Below are 13738 nucleotides of genomic sequence, written 5' to 3' on the forward strand. Positions count from 1 at the left end.
ACATTCCAATATCCTCGTCATAGAAGGCAACTGCCGGGTTCTTTCCGCCAATTCTCTACGCTGGTGTACAGCTCACTGTCTGTGCCAAAATGTTGTCTTCGTAGCGAGTGGTTCATACGATCAGAGGCGAAATCCTGGGACAGCCAGTTACTGGCTGTATTGTGGGTGATCAAACACTTCCCATCGAAAACGCTGCAGGAGCATCTTCATTGCCCCTGCAGAGTGCGGCCTAGAGTTGTCACGAAGAAAGACATGACATTAGGCGAAATCTCTCTTCAGGCCCTCATAGTTGGCGGGAGACAGTATTTTATAGGCATCTTTAAGTGCTCACTATGCGCTCAGAACTGAAAGGAGCGACGTGACGCGCTAGACGGGAATACTAGAGACGCTGCCCACACATTTGTGCAATGCTTCATCGGATTTGCACTGTGATTTCCATTTCACACCCGACCGGCCTTTACTTTCCAATTAGCCCATGTATAATATTCACTATCCCAGACTGGGTTTGCGAGCATCCTAAGTTTTAATTACACGTTGCATCACACTGCACACGACAAAGGCCATGGTGAAATATATGATGAAGTGAGTCATGTTATATGACATGACATCATGTATCTTGTTACTGTACTTGAGCCCCCCGGTTGGCCGCGCGGTCTAACGCACGGCTTTCCAGGCGGGAAGGAGCGCCTGGTCCCCGGCACGAATCTACCCTGCGGATTTGTGTCGAGGTGCGGTGAACCGGCTAGTCTGTGGATGGTTTATAGGCGGTTTTCCATCTGCCTCGGCGAATGCAGGCTGGTTCCCCTTATTCCGCCTCAGTTACACTATGTCAGTGATTGCTGCGTAAACAAGTTCTCCACGTACGCGTACACCACCATTACTCTACCACGCAAACATAGGGGTTACACTCGTCTGGTGTGAGACGTTCCCTGGGGGGTCCACCGGGGGCCGAACCGCACAATAACCCAGGGTTCGGTGTGGGGCGGCGGAGGGATGAAGTGGACTGTGGCAGTCATCGTGGGGTTGTGGACCACTGCGGCTGCGGCGGGGACGGAGCCTTTCCGTCGTTTCTAGGTCCCCGGTCAACATACATACATACTGTACTTGACATTTTGCGTTATAGATATTACATGACATTGGTACTAATATTAATACTTAAACTTCCTGGCAGATTAAAACTGTGTGCCGGACCGAGACTCGAACTCGGGACCTTTTCCTCTAGCGGGGAAGTGCTCTACCAACTGAGCTATCCAAGCACGACTCACAAGCCGTCCTTCCAGCTTTACTTCTGTCAGTACCTTGTCTCCTGTGAGGACGGGTTGTGAGTCGTACTTGGGTAGCTCAGTTGGTGGAGCACTTGCCCTCGAAAGGCAAAGGTCCCGAGTTCGAGTCTCGGTCCGGCTCACAGTTTTAATCTGCCAACAAGTTTCATATCAGCGCACACTCCGCTGCATAGTGAAAATATCATTCGGGAATATTAATAATAATACTAACAAGTAAAAAAGCACGAATATGTCAGCATGTTTTGATTCAAATGTCTTTGCCAGATAAGCCGAAAAGCGTAGCTCTCTTCTTTTACAGCCGGCCGCGGTGGACGTGCGGTTCTAGGCACTTCAGTCCGGAACCGCGTGACTGCTACGGTCGCAGGTTCGAATCCTGCCTCGGGCACGGATGTCTCTGATGTCCTTAGGTTAATTAGGTTTAAGTAGTTCTAAGTTCTAGGGGACTGATGACCTCAGATGTTGAGTCCCGTAGTGCTCAGAGCCATTTGAACCATTTATTTTTCTTTTACATCCCCAACTCTACCCAGGACTTATTCCCCTTTTTGTGCTACGATAGGAGCATTTCTTATTGTGGTTATGCAATAGATGTTTAAACCACCTGAGAATCTTCGAGATGTTAGCAGTAGAAGGTCCACGAGACTTACGAGGCAGCGAAACATGTCGGGAAAGATCTGAGGTGAGTACAACTCCACAGTGCCTGGGAGTCCGCTGCTCTAACCGTCACGCACAGGAAAGCGAGGTGGCAAGAAACGGAGCGCCCCCCCCCCCCCCCCCCCCTGGCCGCCTCGCTCGCAGAGGCACATGGGACGGCCGCCTACGCACGGCTGCTCGCACCAGCAATCCCATCAGCCCGGGCGGCCGGGCTTCCAGTCCGGCAGGAATGCCGATTACGAGCGCGGGCGACACGCCCGCCGCGGCCGGGCAGTTACACTTTGCCGCAGCGCCCAGGAATCCCAGCCGCGTATCTGACGGAGTCATCGTGGGCCCTGGAAGCTGGAAGAGGCGTCGCACACACTCTGTTTTATTTGTACACGCCGGCCGGAACGCGTTCACTGTCTAATCTGTGATTTTACAGCGGCCGACGTCTGTATTACAGGAGCGCCGCGGCGGCGTGTGAGTCGAGGAGTTCCGGCAATTACTTGTCCCATAGGTCGACGCATTCCACTTTCACTACCTGCCACGGCTGCAATACGGTACCCTGAAGTTTCTCGAAAATATGTTGCCAGAACCAGCGACGTTGGAAGTCGAATGGCACGATCTTTGAGGGAATTACACTAATGGTTATTGAAGTTGCTATATCGTGATGGCAGAATGCAATAAACGTCTAATTAGCACGAAGTAGATATGCAAGTGCTTAGTATTTCGGAACAACGGTACGAAGCAGGTAGCAGTAACAACATTCACATTCTGTGTACAAGAGAAGACCACACAGCCGGTTTCTCATACAGAAATGTCCTTTGAAAGTTGTTATGTGAGAAAAGATCGTGTTATGCCTCCTACGAGAAAATTAAACGATGACCAGCACTATAAGTTTTTCATATCGGGTGCAACACCCGGAGATTTATTAAATACCATTTTATTTTAGACCTTTGTTGTATTGAATCACGATCAATTATTTCATGCGATCAGCTGATTTCAGCGATGTGCTCGCTCGTAATGTGTACGCCTGTGATTTAAATACAGAGTCTCAAACATTTTGGGTCAAGTAGAACAGTTGACTGTGGGTCCACAACTGATTATATTGAGATAGGGAACCTACGGTCGGAAATGCATATTTTTTGTGTTATGGACATACACAGCGTACACCGCACAACAACAACGTAGCTCGTAGTCATTGTCCAAAGCGACAGCAGCCAATCTCAGTGTATGTACGAGGCGTGTTTTTTAAGTAAGTGCCGTTTTGAAATTTAAAAAAGACGTGCTAAGATATCACGTAATTTTATTTTTACATGAAAGCCTATACCTTAATCTAATTTTCTACATAATATTGAAGCACTTGTCATAACGTTGTACCAGTTTTTGAATACCCTCCGCATAGAAGTCTGCCGCTTGATTTCTTAACCACTGCATCACCACTGTTTTGACATTGTCATCGTCTTGAAGACGCTGACCGCCCAGGTGTTTCTTCAAGTGCAGGAACAGATGGTAGTCACTGGGCGCTAGATCGGGGCTGTGCGGAGGCTAATCTAGAGTTTCCCACCGAAAAGATTTGATGAGATCTTTTGTCTGATTCGCCACATGCGGAAGGGCATTGTCTTGCAGCAAAAGGAAGTCCTTACACAACTTACCACGTCTTTTGTTTTGAATTGAACGGCGTGGATTGTGTAATGTCTTACAGTAAGCTGCTGCATTGATTGTCCCATTACGAGGCAGAAATTCCACAAGCAATACTCCGTTTCTATCCCAAAAAACTGTGCACATGATTTTCCTGGCAGAAATTGTTTGCTTAAAGTTCACTATTCTGGGTGAATCTGAATGCCGCCATTCCATGGACTGTTGCTTTGATTGTGGTGTGACGTAGGCCACCCATGTTTCATCTTGAAGAAACACCTGGGCGGTCAGCGTCTTCAAGACGATCACGAAGTCAAAACAGTGGTGATGCAGTGGTTAACAAGTCAGGCGGCAGACTTCTATGAGGAGGGTATTCAAAAACTGGTACAACGTTATGACAAGTGCCTCAATATTGACGGAAATTATGTAGAAAAGTAGATTAAGGTACAGGCTTTCATGTAAAAATAAAATTATTGAGATATCTTAACATGTCTTTTTTTTAATTTCAAAACGGTACTTACTTAAAAAACGCGCCTCGCATTGCAACAGCGCATGCAATTCATCCGCACTCTCGCAGAGATGCCTAGCGTCTGTTTAACACCGGAACAGGCAGCTGGCGATCAACGGCGTACATCCCTGACCACAAAAATTGACATACTGTACACAACTTGGCTCATGACAAGTTTGTGATGTGACGACCGCATGCATCGCACTGGCACATTAACCTGTGCCGCACACACACCACTACCGCTGGTGTCAGTTGTCCATTGCATCAGGCAGTTTCTGATATGCTCTTGGTAATGTGTGTTGCTGTCTACAGTGCTTGCCGCAAAGTCAAAGATGGAACGTTATTTGTCATGAGAGTTGCCAGACATGCATTTAATGTAGGCTACATTGCGGCAGGATGTAGTTCCCGGAAAGCAGCACGAACATACAGAAAACGGTTTCCCAACAGCGTCATCCTAATTTGAAAGAGTTTACCTCCATGGATACCAACTTACGACAGGGCCTTTCACGCCACAAAGAACCTGCCATGGTTCCCGGCAAAGACATGTCCCAACAGTAAACTCTGAGGAGATGGTGTTGGGTGGTATGACCGACCACCCAGCAATAAGCACCGGTCAACGTGACAGTTTGGAGAGTACTGGTGGAACGGGAATTACACCTCTATCTTAAAGAATGTGTGCAAGGGATTTTGAACCCCACATTCACTTCTGTCAATGGATTATCCACAGCAATGCAGTAGTGCCGCACTTTGTACACTTTGCAGTGTTCACAGAGAAGCTTCATTCACCCGTGATGGTGCTTTCAACAGCTGCAACAGTCATGACTGGAGTGAGGACAATCGCCGCCGAGAGGTTCTAGGCGCTACAGTCTGGAACCGCGCGACCGCTACGGTCGCAGGTTCGAATCCTGCCTCGGGCATTGATGTGTGTGATATTCTTAGGTTAGTTAGATTTAAGTAGTTCTAAGTTCTAGGGGACTGATGACCTTAGAAGTTAAGTCCCATAGTGCTCAGAGTCATTTGAGCCATTTGAGGACGATCCCCATACCAACCATATCGGGGGCCACCTGCAAACGTATGGGCGGACGTTGTACGGATCAACCTTATTTACTGCCTTGCGATTTGACTGGTCCAGGTTACCTGGTGTTCCTACGAGATGTGCTGCCACAGTTCTTGTTGTCCGCGAAGGAATGTGGTTTCAGCACTTGCGTGTTAGTGTCTGTGAGCACCTGAACGACACGTACCCTCATCATTCCATTGAATGGGAGGTCCTGTCCCATGGCCAGTGCTATTGTCGGATCTCACACCTTTGGATTTTTTTCTCTAGGGTTATCTGAAGACGTTCGTGTATGAAACATCCGTAGAAACGGATGCTAGGGTTCAAACTGCGTGTCTCCTTGTACAAAAGACACCACTACCACTGCAGAATTTCATGCGCTGTTGCCACTCATGCACTGAGACTGGCGGTCTTTACTTTGAACAATTATTAGGAGCTACGTCTTCTTTATGCGATGTACGATGTTTACATCCAGACACAATAAATATGCATTTCCCTATTCCAATATAATCCGCTGTGGAGCAACGATCACCTCTTTCAGTTTGACCAAAAAGATTTGGAACAGCCTGTATGCAGTATGACTTTGCTAAGTGGGGATAAATTGAACGAAACGATCCCTGGATGGGTAAGAAGCAAAAGAGTCATATGGACTTATGGCGGGAAATGCGTTCCAAGGATTCCGCTTGAAGGTGGAGATTTAGACAGTGCAGGCTTCAGTAAGTGAAAGCACACATGAGAACATACCAGAAAGTGGGAATGTACTAGTGCTTTAGCTCCACACTCAAGAGGGCAGAAGCGCCGTCATGTAGTATTAACATATCGTCCAAGTTGAAAAGAGTAGTTGACCAAGGGCTGGATACATATGTACCCATTAGAACAGTTGATGTTAGGAGACATCCTCCAAAGTATGCACGCATTACAAGGAAATTTCTAGAGAAACAGAGACTACTGTATAAAATGTATAACAAAAAGCATTAGCGCCATAGACAGAGAGACTCTGAATGAAGCGCATTTGGCAGTCAAGACAGCAATGCCTGAAGTCTTGGGTACAGCAAAGAAAAAGCAAAAATGCTTAACTCTGTTATCAAATGTTCCCTTACAAAGAAAAACCCAGGTTATTACCCCAACTTAATTCTCGTACCACTGAAAAGATTAGTGAAATGGATTGTAGTCTCAGTGTCGCTGAGAAACAGCTGAAATCACTAAAACTGAAAAAAGCTTCAGGACCCAATCGGATCCCTATCAGATTCAATACCCAATTTGCGGCTGAGTTGTCCTCTCTTTTAACTATAGTCTATCGTAGATCCCACTTGCTGCAAGAAATTGATCACTAGCTGTAATTTCTTGCAGCTGCAAGAAAGGTAGCACCAGTGATCCACAAAATTACTGTCCAATATCCATGACATCGATTTGTTGTAGAACCTTAGAACATATTCGGAACTCGTACGTAATGAGATATCTCGAACAGAACGACCTTCTCCATGTCACCTAGCATGAATTTCAAAAATATTGATCATGTGAATCCCAACACGCACTTTTATCACCTGACACGCTGAAAGCCATGGATCAACGCAGTCAGGTGGATGCAGTATTTCAAGAGTTCCGAAAAGCGTCTGTGTCACTAACACACCTACGATTATTATTAAAAGGAAGACCTTAGGGTGTACCAAGTCAAATTTGTGACTGGATTAAGAACTTTCTGGTAGAGAGGGCGCAGCATGTTACCCTGGATGGATATACATCAACAGACACCGAAGTAGCTTCAGGTGTACTCTAGGGAAGTGTGTTGGATCCCTTGCTGTTCATGTTGCATATAGATATGATCTTGCTGGCAATATTAATAGTAATCTCAGACTTTTAACCGATGATGCGCTTATCTACAAGGAAGTACAGTCTGAACGAAACTGCACAAATATTCAGACTTTGATAAAATTTCAAAGTGTTGGAAAGATTGGCAGCGTGCATTAAATTTTCAGAAACGCAAAGCTGTGAACTTCAAAAAACGAAAAAAAACGTATTATCCTATGAATATAACATCAGTGGGTCATAGTTGGAATCTGTATAGTCATACAAATCTGGATGAACAGTGAGTAGGGACATGAAATGTAAAGTTCACATAAGCTCAGTCGTGGATGACGCAGGTAACAGATTTCGGTTTATTAGTAGAACACTAGGGAAATGCAGTCAGTCTGCAAAAGAGATTGCTTACAAATCACTCATACAGTACATCCTGGAACATTACTCGAGTGTGCGGGATCCTTACCAAATAGGACTAGCATTGCATATTGAACGTCTACAGGGAAGGGCAGCCCGAATGATCACTGGTCTGCTTGACCCACAGGAGATGTTGAAGGAACTTAATTGCTGAACACTTGAAGACCAGCAGAAATTATCCCCTGAAAGTCTACTAACGAAGTTACAAGAACCAGCTTTAAATGATGACTCTAGCAACATATTACATCCCTCTACACGTCGCTTCCACAGACATCGTGAGCACAAGATCAAATTAATGACGCACACACAGTGACATTTGAACAGTCATTCTTCTCGCATTCCGTACGTGAATGGAGCGGGAAAAGACCATGATAACTGGTACAAAGGGACATTGCCATGCACTTCGTAGTGGTTCACATAGTACGAGGGCAGTTCAATAAGTAATGCAACACATTTTTTTTCTGAAACAGGGGTTGTTTTATTCAGCATTGAAATACACCAGGTTATTCCCCAATCTTTTAGCTACACAACACTATTTTTCAACGTAATCTCCATTCAATGCTATGGCCTTACGCCACCTTGAAATGAGGGCCTGTATGCCTGCACGGTACCATTCCACTGGTCGATGTCGGAGCCAACGTCGTACTGCTTCAATAACTTCTTCATCATCCGCGTAGTGCCTCCCACGGATTGCGTCCTTCATTGGGCCAAACATATGGAAATCCGACAGTGCGAGATCGGGGCTGTAGGGTGCATGAGGAAGAACAGTCCACTGAAGTTTTGTGAGCTCCTCTCAGGTGCGAAGACTTGTGTGAGGTCTTGCGTTGTCATGAAGAAGGAGAAGTTCGTTCAGATTTTTGTGCCTACGAACACGCTGAAGTCGTTTCTTCAATTTCTGAAGAGTAGCACAGTACACTTCAGAGTTGATCGTTTGACCATGGGGAAGGACATCGAACAGAGTAACCCCTTCAGCGTCCCAGAAGACTGTAACCATGACTTTACCGGCTGAGGGTATGGCTTTAAACTTTTTCTTGGTAGGGGAGTGGGTGTGGCGCCACTCCATTGATTGCCGTTTTGTTTCAGGTTCGAAGTGATGAACCCATGTTTCATCGCCTGTAACAATCTTTGACAAGAAATTGTCACCCTCAGCCACATGACCAGCAAGCAATTCCGCACAGATGGTTCTCCTTTGCTCTTTATGGTGTTCGGTTAGACAACGAGGGGCCCAGCGGGAACAAACCTTTGAATATCCCAACTGGTGAACAATTGTGACAGCACTACCAACAGAGATGTCAAGTTGAGCACTGAGTTGTTTGATGGTGATCCGTCGATCATCTCGAACGAGTGTGTTCGCACGCTCCGCCATTGCAGGAGTCACAGCTGTGCACGGCCGGCCCGCACGCGGGAGATCAGACCGTCTTGCTTGACCTTGCGGCGATGATGACACACGCTTTGCCCAACGACTCACCGTGCTTTTGTCCACTGCCAGATCACCGTAGACATTCTGCAAGCGCCTATGAATATCTGAGATGCCCTGGTTTTCCGCCAAAAGAAACTCGATCACTGCCCGTTGTTTGCAACGCACATCCGTTAGAGACGCCATTTTAACAGCTCTGTACAGCGCTGCCACCTGTCGGAAGCCAATGAAACTATACGAGACGAAGCGGGAATGTTTGAAAATATTCCACAAGAAATTTCCGGTATTTTCAACCAAAATTGGCCGAGAAAAAAAGTGTTGCATTACTTATTGAACTGCCCTCGTATATACACTCCTGGAAATGGAAAAAAGAACACATTGACACCGGTGTGTCAGACCCACCATACTTGCTCCGGACACTGCGAGAGGGCTGTACAAGCAATGATCACACGCACGGCACAGCGGACACACCAGGAACCGCGGTGTTGGCCGTCGAATGGCGCTAGCTGCGCAGCACTTGTGCACCGCCGCCGTCAGTGTCAGCCAGTTTGCCGTGGCATACGGAGCTCCATCGCAGTCTTTAACACTGGTAGCATGCCGCGACAGCGTGGACGTGAACCGTATGTGCAGTTGACGGACTTTGAGCGAGGGCGTATAGTGGGCATGCGGGAGGCCGGGTGGACGTACCGCCGAATTGCTCAACACGTGGGGCGTGAGGTCTCCACAGTACATCGATGTTGTCGCCATTGGTCGGCGGAAGGTGCACGTGCCCGTCGACCTGGGACCGGACCGCAGCGACGCACGGATGCACGCCAAGACCGTAGGATCCTACGCAGTGCCGTAGGGGACCGCACCGCCACTTCCCAGCAAATTAGGGGCACTGTTGCTCCTGGGGTATCGGCGAGGACCATTCTCAACCGTCTCCATGAAGCTGGGCTACGGTCCCGCACACCGTTAGGCCGTCTTCCGCTCACGCCCCAACATCGTGCAGCCCGCCTCCAGTGGTGTCGCGACAGGCGTGAATGGAGGGACGAATGGAGACGTGTCGTCTTCAGCGATGAGAGTCGCTTCTGCCTTGGTGCCAATGATGGTCGTATGCGTGTTTGGCGCCGTGCAGGTGAGCGCCACAATCAGGACTGCATACGACCGAGGCACACAGGGCCAACACCCGGCATCATGGTGTGGGGAGCGATCTCCTACACTGGCCGTACACCACTGGTGATCGTCGAGGGGACACTGAATAGTGCACGGTACATCCAAACCGTCATCGAACCCATCGTTCTACCATTCCTAGACCGGCAAGGGAACTTGCTGTTCCAACAGGACAATGCACGTCCGCATGTATCCCGTGCCACCCAACGTGCTCTAGAAGGTGTAAGTCAACTACCCTGGCCAGCAAGATCTCCGGATCTGTCCCCCATTGAGCATGTTTGGGACTGGATGAAGCGTCGTCTCACGCGGTCTGCACGTCCAGCACGAACGCTGGTCCAACTGAGGCGCCAGGTCCAAATGGCATGGCAAGCCGTTTCACAGGACTACATCCAGCATCTCTACGATCGTCTCCATGGGAGAATAGCAGCCTGCATTGCTGCGAAAGGTGGATATACACTGTACTAGTGCCGACATTGTGCATGCTCTGTTGCCTGTGTCTATGTGCCTGTGGTTCTGTCAGTGTGATCATGTGATGTATCTGACCCCAGGAATGTGTCAATAAAGTTTCCCCTTCCTGGGACAATGAATTCACGGTGTTCTTATTTCAATTTCCAGGAGTGTATGTGAGTACAGATATAGACATGCCACCAAAGGCAAGTTTCCAACAGGGGATGCAGGATCACTCGCAGGAAGTGCAGGTGTGCATCGCCTGTAAAGCTCAGTGGGAGGATCACTGGTCGCTAGTAACTGCCATCCACATACTGAAGAGGAAATGGCGTTGATGGTTTGCTGCCACTATACTGTGGGGATTCTTCATAGCCCACAGATAAATGTTGTGAAGATTGACAGTACTGCCTCCTGTAACAGCAGCCTTATCTGCGAAGAAGATGGATGACAGGTATCACAGAAGCATGGTGGCCTGCGTGATGAACTGGGGCCAAACCGTCACTGCAGAAGCAAATCTACAGGTAATAAAACCTGCACGAATTAGGGATTCGGATAGTGGTAGAACGTTCCACACTCCCTATCTTCTAGCATGAAGGTGGGCTAACTGCCAGGAGCTGATACTGGATTCACTGTCAAAGATCTTTTATATCAAAGAAATCACCTTGTATAACTGCTGTCTTACGGGATGGTACCTATATATTTAAATGACAGATTTACATACTATCAGTAAGCACTTGAAAACAGCACATCGCCAAAATGAGATGACTGAGTGAAGTAAATGATTGTGATAGCAGTACAGCTAAGGTGAAAAAAATGGAATTATCATCTACCAGTTTGTGTCAGAATTTGAAAGTGTGAGGATCGCAGGGTATCAAAATTTCAGTTTATCGTTCTGATATATTGCAAATATGGAGTACATGGCGTCAGCAGGACAAGGATTTCAATGGCCCCATCTGACAGGCACCAAGAGGACAGACACATTGTCCACTTGGCTATGTAGAATTGGACAGCCACTTCTCATTTACTAAGTCAGTAAATGTACTTGTTTCCAGCAAGATAAGTATGCTCACAGATACTGGGACGACGTCAAGGGCAGCATGGCAGCATGAACTGTCAGCACGGTGACCACTATTGCAGCTTTTCCTGGAAGTTCCAGCAGAGAGAGGCATGACAACAGTGAGATGCATACAGTGGCTAGTGGGTGGATTCCTTTCTTTTTTTAACTTGTCTGAGTTGAGGACTGGCGTCACACAGTTCAGCTGCCTGCAATTTAAAGCTGCAGGAGACATAGACAATGGCTTCTGTGGAAGACAGTTAGTGAACCAGTAGTTAGTTACCTGAATGTGATTCGTGTGCATTTATGTTGGGAAGTTAGTAACAGAGCTTTTCTTCTGTGTCTACAGCTGTTAATCATTTTGAGAAAAGCGAATTTGCACCATCAGCTTTACAATTGTGTATTTATATGTATATAATATTACATAAATATACAATTATACAGCTGTTGGCACCTATATGATTTCTTCAGAAGTAACAGAGACTAGATGGCTGGAATGACATATTGTTGAATTTTGTACAAAAGATTGAAATACACACAAGACATTTTGGTTGGAGTGTCCGATTATGGAGATTTGATCTGATGCAAGTCTTTTTATTTGACACCAGTTCAGCAATTTACGTGTTGATAATTAAAAAAATGATGATGAGGACAAACCACAAGCTATGAGCTGTCGACAATTTTGTACATTTCAGTGTGGATGCTTAAGTTTCGGATTTTGCGGAATTTTTGTGCAGCGGCATTGACCTTTGTTTAGCGATTTATAGCCTCGCTGTTCAGTAGCATTAAATAAGGTGTCGTACAAACCATATAAGTTCACTACACTTGAATGCTGCAGACAAATGCTTTGCACAGAGTGTGCTATTTTCGGTGCTATCTTCCCGCTAGTAGTAACCCTATGCAAATGGGGATGGAAGCTGAATAGCTAAAGACATCGATGGTCAGGGTAAACTAAACATATTCTGTAGTCATCAAACCCACAGTGCACTCCAGCAACTGGTTCTACTTCACCTCAGTGAACACAAACTTCTTATTACTCTGCGGATTCTCTAGTTTGATTACAACTTCATATTCCCTATCAACTGCTGGACCAATGGTCACACGTTTCGACCACTGGAAGTGAACTTTTACATGGAAACAGAAGAAATGACGCCATTCTGAAACGAATTAGCTAGATGGTTAGCTGCTTCCCTGCAGATGAGTTATATACACTCACCCACAACGCATTGCCTTGGTGATGGTGGAGGCAGAGGCAGCAGAGTTGCTCCGGTGCCCCCAATCAGTGCCCACTCAGCACCATGGCACACGAGGCTCTCTGTAGATTGGACACTCCAGTGGAGGTGGGGGAAGCGGAGGAAATAGAGGGTAGAGGCTACTTTGAGAGGCAGACTTTGAGATGGAGGCAACGGTGAAGGCCTCAAGCAAGCACAGGAAATAAGGAGTAGAGGCTGCCTTGAGTGGTGTCCTTGAGCGGAGATGCTGAGGTGGTGGCAGAGGGGGAGGCCTTCAGGGAGAGGGAGAAGAGGTGGCCTTAAACTGTTCTTTAACTCTACTTAGAGACAGTTGGCATCTGCTCTGAGGTCCTCAAGACTTTCCTGCCAAGTGCAGGTGATAGGCAGAGAGTGTCATTGCTACTAATGCCAGAGATATGCACTAGCTTGGGTCTTAGACATGCATTTTCACTTCCTCTGATACACTGCTAGACTGCTGTATCATTGCCGAGTAGTGGCATGCACTTACACACAGACATCATAGCCTGCCTTCCATTGTTCTATCGATTTGTCTACAAATAAATCATCAAAAGCAACCCTGAGGGCTTTCATTGAAATAATGGTCATATTATTGTTTTAGTGATGAACAAATATTAATGGTTTTATGATTCTGTTATTTAAACGGTAGCTGAAATTGAGTGCTGTGGTCCAAACAGAACATTTTATAAAAACAAAAGTACTGTAACTGCGACTCTTGACTTTCTCCAGGTGTAAAGGGTATTCCAAGTGGTTCAGGCTTGCAGCCAGGTGATGTCGACATTCTACCATGATATTTCGCATGACAACTATTCAGCCATGTTCAGGTGAGTTTTACACTGTAGATTGTTGGTACACATCATGGACAAAACCTACAACTGTTGCGGACGCACATATACATAGGTTACTGCTACATGAGTGTCGAGTTTAGCACCCTATGTCAAATAATAAGGGTGTGCTCACTAAGAAAGCAGGTTACCTGAATAGCAGAGATCGATGCAAGGAGGCTTGAATCATTCTGAAGTGTCCCCATGTTATCTAATAGGGCAGCACACACTGGCAGCTGGGTGACAGTGCCGACTTCAGCTGAC

General features: G+C 46.8%; 1 protein-coding gene and 1 non-coding gene across 2 annotated transcripts in view; both read right to left on the reverse strand.

Moving 5' to 3' along the window:
* LOC126411337 (uncharacterized) overlaps positions 1–13738 on the reverse strand; it is a 1112707-nt gene that overhangs the window by 897438 nt on the left and 201531 nt on the right. The gene's annotated exons all lie outside the window — the stretch shown is intronic.
* Trnas-gcu (transfer RNA serine (anticodon GCU)) lies at positions 1183–1257 on the reverse strand. The gene has a single exon. It is a non-coding gene; the product is annotated as a tRNA-Ser (tRNA).

This window comes from Schistocerca serialis, chromosome 1 (genome assembly GCF_023864345.2).
Source record: "Schistocerca serialis cubense isolate TAMUIC-IGC-003099 chromosome 1, iqSchSeri2.2, whole genome shotgun sequence".
Classification (NCBI taxonomy): Eukaryota; Metazoa; Arthropoda; class Insecta; order Orthoptera; family Acrididae; genus Schistocerca; species Schistocerca serialis.